Raw genomic sequence first — 7274 nt, 5'->3', positions numbered from 1 at the left:
ATTGTCGTATGTTCTGTGGACAAAACAAAGTGGTGAGTAAACGCTACATACGACAAATGTATACGGAATGAAAAGTAAATTTTCTCATTAACGTTAAGAGATATTAAATGTAAAAATATGGGAAATCAAAACTAATAACACCAACTACGTCTCCTTCAAAAGTTACAAAAATCTACCGTACAGTTTCGGATTAATTCGACCTTAAACTTCAAAGTCAATTTTCTCAAAACCGTGTTTTGTCACATTCGACATCCGTTACGACGACGATATGTACATATGAGCTGTTTTTTTGAAAGGGGTACAAGTTCATTACATATTTAGTTTGCGTCTTTATTAATTTAAAAATATTGGCAAACGTTAATCAATGTGGGTGATGATTTATAACTCTCTAAGGGCTGTTAACTTCTCCATTTTAAACTATATTTAAATCATTAGTTAAACTAAACCACAGAAATTTCTATGGAATTATAAAAAAATGAAGACGAAATTTAAGTCCTCAGTTTTTATACTTTGGCTTTACTAAAATACATTTTTTAATTAAATTAAACAATTTTTATTGAGCTCGAGGCCGTTTTTTAATGAAAATTTATTGTGGAAAAGCTACAATAATTTGAAAAAATGGTAGAAGTGATAGCTATTTCGGAAATCACCACATTTCCTCATCAGACTTCTTTCAGTAGGCTTCGAACCGACGATCCCACTGACTCAGCCAGTTGCCTATGCACCGCGCTAAGTACGCCTTGTAAATTATCGTTTGTTTTTTTCCACTATTTTCATTTTTGTTATGCCAACACAATCAAGAAAATAAAATTTCTAAACTTTGTACAAAACTTTGGAAAAGTCAATAAATTTGCAAATTTGTAATCAGATTTTTTAAAAAAATCTTGAAAATCTAGTTTTGGAGGCTATTAATTTTTAATAGAGTAAAGGTTTAGTTAGATTCCTCTAAAAAGCGCGTTGATTTATGGCAATTTTCTTGCCATTTATTGGCATAATAACAAATCATATTCAACAATTTTATTGAGCTTAAGGCCGTTTTTAATGAAAAATTATTTTGTAAAATATTGATTTTCCACATTAAAAACGACCTCAAGCCTAATAAAATTGTTGAAGACGAAAAAAAAAAAATAAAATGAAATGATTACCCTTAAGTAACAAACTTTTGTTGTTAATATTTTAAGAGATAACATCGACCTATATACATATGTACAAATGTGTTCCAAATTTAAATCGGAAACGACAACCGCTCCCCGAAGTGTAAAAGCCTTTGACCTATGATACGAAGGAAATCGCATTATGTGTGTCAGCCACAGCACCTGAAGACCTTTCAGGTAGCCTGTAAAAATCCAAAGATCCCCTCGACTTAAATTTAGATTCCTCTAAGGGAGATTTCTCTTAAGGTTGTTATAACTTTCTTATACATATTGGTTTTGTCCCTTCGGAGCTCTGCTGTGTATCCTTTTGACGGACAACAGAAAGGTGGGAACCATACAGGTTCCGTTAGGACAGATTTTTTGCGAGAACGTCAACTCTTTCATTGCCATCAAAACCGCCATGTGCTGAAAACGTTATAATCAGATCATCGTTGGATTGTATGCAATCCGATAAAATTGTATAGCTAAGTTTCTTTCTGTTGACTTTAACAAGAAATCGACCTTCATTGAATTTATGATTACAGGTATAAAAAGGAAATATCTGTGTCTTACTAAAACTACCACTTATGCCACTTTAAAGAAAAGCGGCTCATATGTCAATGCTTATGTTATTAAGTATGCAGCTTTATATCAAAATATATATACTTTCTGTCAGTCGTCAGAATGCGGCAATGTTTTTTTACTTGTATTTACTACTAGCAGACCCGGCGAACTTCGTCCCGCCCAAAATTTTTATATACTTTATTGAAACTTTTTGGTCCAAAATTTTTACCAACAATTCACGTTTACGATTTCCATTGGCACATTTGTCTGCTAAGATTAAGGTTTGGTGGTTCTTTGCCGCTTTAAATAACCTAAGGAAAGTGTTAAACTATGTTCACATTACCAACATAAAATACTTAGTTCCGTTTAAAATACCTCACTAAATTAAGTGCGTTCATACACGCGTTTCTTTATTTGTCTTGACAGCTTTGAAGCAACCCTGTGTTATTGTTTATTTAACGAAAAGAGATCGCGAATGTGAGTAATTGCGTATATTTTTATATTCTGAGTTGTTTGTGGTAATTTTTTAGATTTTAGATGAGTGATCAAAAGAGAAAGCTTCTGGAAATATTTTACAAACTACCACGCGCGATTATTAAAAACAAAAACGTCCAAACACAATGACATATCAGTTGTGGGACAATACTTTTTTCGATTATTATCGATAAAATTAGAGCTGACACTGATTTATTCGTGCTTTGGTTCTTGGTTTAAGATAAACTACGTACTTTCATCTTAATTTACTGAGAGACTTTACAAAGCGAAATTACTTAGTTTGTAATTAATTTATGCGTAAATTAAGATTGACCTCTAAATTACGCCAATGGGAACATAGTTTTATATCCGTTCTTGAAATTCACCAGTTGTGTGGCATTTCATAGCACGGTTATTCGCAAAGCGAAATAAATTTTTTCCTCTTCACTCCCTGGCGGCAACAATGACCCGGTTCTATAGTGAATGTCCTAGAAGCTTTACAGTATAGTAGGTGGCAATTTCAAAATGGGTGGGTGATCCATTGTTCTACAGAAATGCAATATACATATACTTATTTCAGACGAAATACCTTAAAAGTTTGAACGCACAATAATATTGGAAAATCACATCCATTGGGCCAATTGCAACGCAGGAGCGATATACTCAATGGTGCAACAGGTCGATTTAATCTGACCTTCACGGCCCCTTTTCTCACTTGGCTATTTTTAGTAATAGCTCGACTTCAGCACCACTTGGCAGCACGTTTTTGCAATAGTATTGCATACATATTTAAAACATTAGCCAAATCGGATCATAAATAAGATTTTTAGTAATAACTCAACTACAGCGCCAACTGTCGGATTAAATTGTGAAACTAAACCATCCAGAGACCCACTCAAATACACAAAAAGTTTCGTTAAAATCCGTACAACCATTTAGGAGGATTTCACTCACAAACACACCTACAAAAGAATAAAAAAATTCATTCAAAGATAGCTAAAGGTCGGTAGGTTTGTAGGCCTCACACCCCTTTTCAAATAGCCCAAATTTTCTCCATGAGTATGGGCTTGATTTCAACTATATACATATCTCCCGAAGTTCCAGTACTGTACCATGAATACTTTCAGAGTTATGCAGTATAAAAATTCGATTTATATGGGAGGTGCCACGCCCCCCTTTCAAACAGCTGCCCTCTTTCTTCATGAGTCTGCGATTGATTCGTATATCTCCATACCAAGTTCCAGAACTCTACCATGAACACTTCCAAAGATAGGCAGTATGAAAAATTCGGTTTGTATGGAAGATGCCACGCCCCCTTTTCCAATAGTTCCAATTTTTCTCCATGAGTATGCGATTTATTACGTACAGCAGAAAACTCAATGATGTTTTCATGCAACAAGCCATGCAACAGCTGATAAATTTTAATACGAGGGTGACGGAACATTCGGAAACACGTATTGACTTGTTGTATTCCAATGATAACCGAGTTATATGCCAAAAGGTCGAGGATCAAAGAATATCTGACCACGAAACAATAATGTTTCGACTAAATGTCAATAAACTTAACCCACTTGCTAAGGCGGCAGAAGTAATATCCTGGGAGAGGTATAACCCTGAGAACTTAACAAGTGTACTAAGGCAGTGCGATTTCTCGAACTTAAATTTTTTCGATGCTGACGGTATGGTGGAGTATATTACTCATTGCATTATGTGGGCCATGAGGCAGTTGACTTACTCAAAAATAACTCGCATAAGGCAGAGGAACAATTGGTATGATAGGCAATTGACAGAGATGAACAAATATAAATCTAAATCCCATGAGAAAGCAGTGTTGTCAGGGTACTGGGGTGAATATAATTTAGTGAGAAGCAGATATAAGAAAATGGTAAGGTCTAAAAAAATTAAATACTTAGAGCATAAGGTGGAAATAAATAAGGGTGACAGCCGACTCATGTGGAAATACTTAAAGGAGGTAGTCAATAACACGGAGGTCAAAGAAAATATTGGGGAAGTGATAATAAATAACACCAACTACGTAGACAGCTTTGAAATTGCGGAAAACCTAAATAATTTTTTTGTGGACAGCATTTTGGAAATACATACCAATATAGAATGTGTAAACTATGATTTTTTCGAGCAACGAGCTCCCACAAGTACGCTAAAATTTGAAGAGGTCTCAACGGAAGACATTCTTCAAATTGCCAAAAAATTTAAGCGGAAAATTGGGGGAAACAACCTACTTTCTGAAGGTGTTATTAAGGACTCTGCTGATTATATGGGATATTTCTATGCCCTACTTATAAATAAGAGTCTCCAGACAGGATCAGTACCGGAAGAATGGAAAATTTCATCAATAGTGCCCGTCAAGAAAGTTAGAAAAACGGTTAAAGCTGAGGAGCTTAGGCCCATCAATACTCTCCCTAGCTTGGTAAAAATGCTAGAAACCGTTGTGAAAAACCAGCTACAGTACTATGTGGAATCCAATAAAATACTCATAAAAGAACAATCTGGATTCAGAGCTAAACATTCCTGTGAGACTGCGCTGAATCTGGTGCTTTCTCAATGGAAAGAAGATCTTAACAGACACCTTAATGTAGTGGCAGTGTTTATTGATCTTAAAAGAGCATTTGAAACCGTTGATAGGGTCCGAATGTTGGATAAACTAAAATACATTGGTATAAAAAACACTGAGCTTGACTGGTTTAGAAGCTTTCTATGTAATCGTAGGCAACAAACAATAGTTAATTCAAAGATGTCTAGTAAGATAGCCGTAGACATCGGATTACCACAGGGCTCAGTTTTGGCACCCCTACTCTTTAATATATATATATAAACGATATTAAAAGTTCTCTCAAACATTGTAAAATAAAACTCTTTGCGGATGATGCCTTGTTAACAATCAGTGATAGGGAACTACCAAATGCGATTGTCAAAATGCAAGAAGATCTTAATTCTTTGTATCAATGGCTGTGTTCAAATAAACTCAAACTGAATGTGAAAAAGACTAACTTTATGGTATTTTCCAGAGCGGCAAATGCTGACTCCATAAGCCGTGAATTAAAAATCAAAGATGAAAATATCGAAGAGGTGAAAATTGTCAAGTACCTAGGAATATACATAGACAACAAACTAAAGTTTGATGAGCACGTTGAGTATACAGTCAACAAGATTGCTAAACAAATTGGCCTTATAAAGAGATCGTGTAAGTACTTGGGAAGAAGATATAAAACGTTGGTGTACAGGTCAATAGTAGAACCGCACTTTATATACTGCCCCACGATTTTCTTCCTAGCGGGGGACACCCATGTAGATAAGCTGCAAAAAATGCAAAACCGAGCGATGAGATTCATCCTCAACAAACCGTATGACACACCAACAAGATGTATTCTTGAAACCTTGAATTGGTTAAGCATGAAGCAACAAGTTTTTTACCACGCTATGAAATTTGTGTACAATATTAAGAAGGGCAACCTGCCGGATTATCTTAGCGATAATCTCCGATATATAAATGAGACGCATACATATTTGTTGAGAGAGAATAACAGCTTCAGACTCCCGAAGTATAGAACTGAAGTGGACAAAAAAAATATTTTCTATAAAGGCTTAAAGTGCTTCAATGAATTACCAGAGGCTATAAAAAATTGTGATACTATCACTCTTTTCAAGCGGCTGCTATTTGACTATTGTAGAACGCAGCCTACAAGATAGTGATGTATCAACAATAGCGTGGATTGGAAACTAGGCCTTTCCAACCACCAAGATATCGGGACGGCGGATCGGAAACTCGGCCTTTCCGACTACCTAGACCCTTATATAATAAACAATAAACGAGCGGATTGGAAACTCGGCCTTTCCAACCGTCAACCGTCTCGAAAGCGCGACTGGGTGGATCGGAAACTCGGCGTTTCTGACCACCCAGGAGATTTCAATAAATGGAGTAACCCAAAAAGAATAGCGCGGATTGGAAACTCGGCCTTTCCAACCGTCTACATAACTTCCAGAAAATTGCATGCGTTTATATTGACATAAAATAATTGCAGTGATAAAGAAATAATGTTATTTAAAAATTTCTGTAGAGCATTTTGTATTTTGTATTTAATATTTAATATTTACATTTTAAATCTAAAATCTAATTATAAGAATGTTAAATCTTTGTTGCAATATAAGTCTAACAGACTGTAAAAAATAAAGAAATAAACATCTCTATACAAAACTCTAGAACTCTACCAAAAAATTTCCAGAGATAAGCAGTATGAAAAATTCGGATTTGTATGTCACACTCCTTTTTACTATAGCTAACATTTTTCTCCAAGGGTATGCGATTGATTTCGTATATCTCCATACCAATTTCCAAAACTCTACCATGCACACTTTCAGAGATATGTAGCATGAGAAAATCGGTTTGTATGGGAAGTGCCACGCCCCCTTTACATATAGATTTTTTTCAGCCTAAAACCATCCTTGGGACACGTGCGGCAGGTGGCAGTTTCAAAAAAATCGGTTCAGCCGCTCTCGAGCCTTGCGAAAACTAACAAACGGCTTTCTAAATATAAATTAGTTGAGATATATTATATATTATAATTATATTTTGACAGTATCCGTTGTTTCTGATTGGCGCAAAAAAATCTTGCCTAGTGACGAATTCGCCCCTTGATATGGTCGTTACTTAAAGCTATTTATATTCGAAATGGCATGAAAATTGGAAAACAGGAATCTATAAGCTTATCCAGGCAAAAAGCTACCTATGTACCGAATTTTTAACAAATCGGACCATAAATACGATTTCTTCGAACAGATCGGTCCCTGGTCCACTTTTCGGACAAAATGGATCATATATGCTAATATATGCTAAAAAGCTACCTACGTACCGAATTTTAAGCAAATCGGACCGTAATTACGATTTTTTCGAATAGATCAGTCCCTGGTCCACTTCTCGGAAAAAATGGACCATATATCCTAATATATGCTAAAAAACTACTTACTCGGAAAAAAATGATCACATATGCTAATACATGCTAAAAAGCTATCTGCGCACCGAATTTTAAGCAAATCGGACCGTAAATTCGATTTTTTAGAATATATCGGTCCCTGGACCACTTCCCG

The sequence above is a fragment of the Rhagoletis pomonella genome, unplaced genomic scaffold, assembly GCF_013731165.1.
Source record: "Rhagoletis pomonella isolate Grant_MI unplaced genomic scaffold, Rhpom_1.0 Rhpom_scaffold_00006, whole genome shotgun sequence".
In the NCBI taxonomy this organism is placed as follows: Eukaryota; Metazoa; Arthropoda; class Insecta; order Diptera; family Tephritidae; genus Rhagoletis; species Rhagoletis pomonella.
This window is presented reverse-complemented; position numbering follows the sequence as displayed.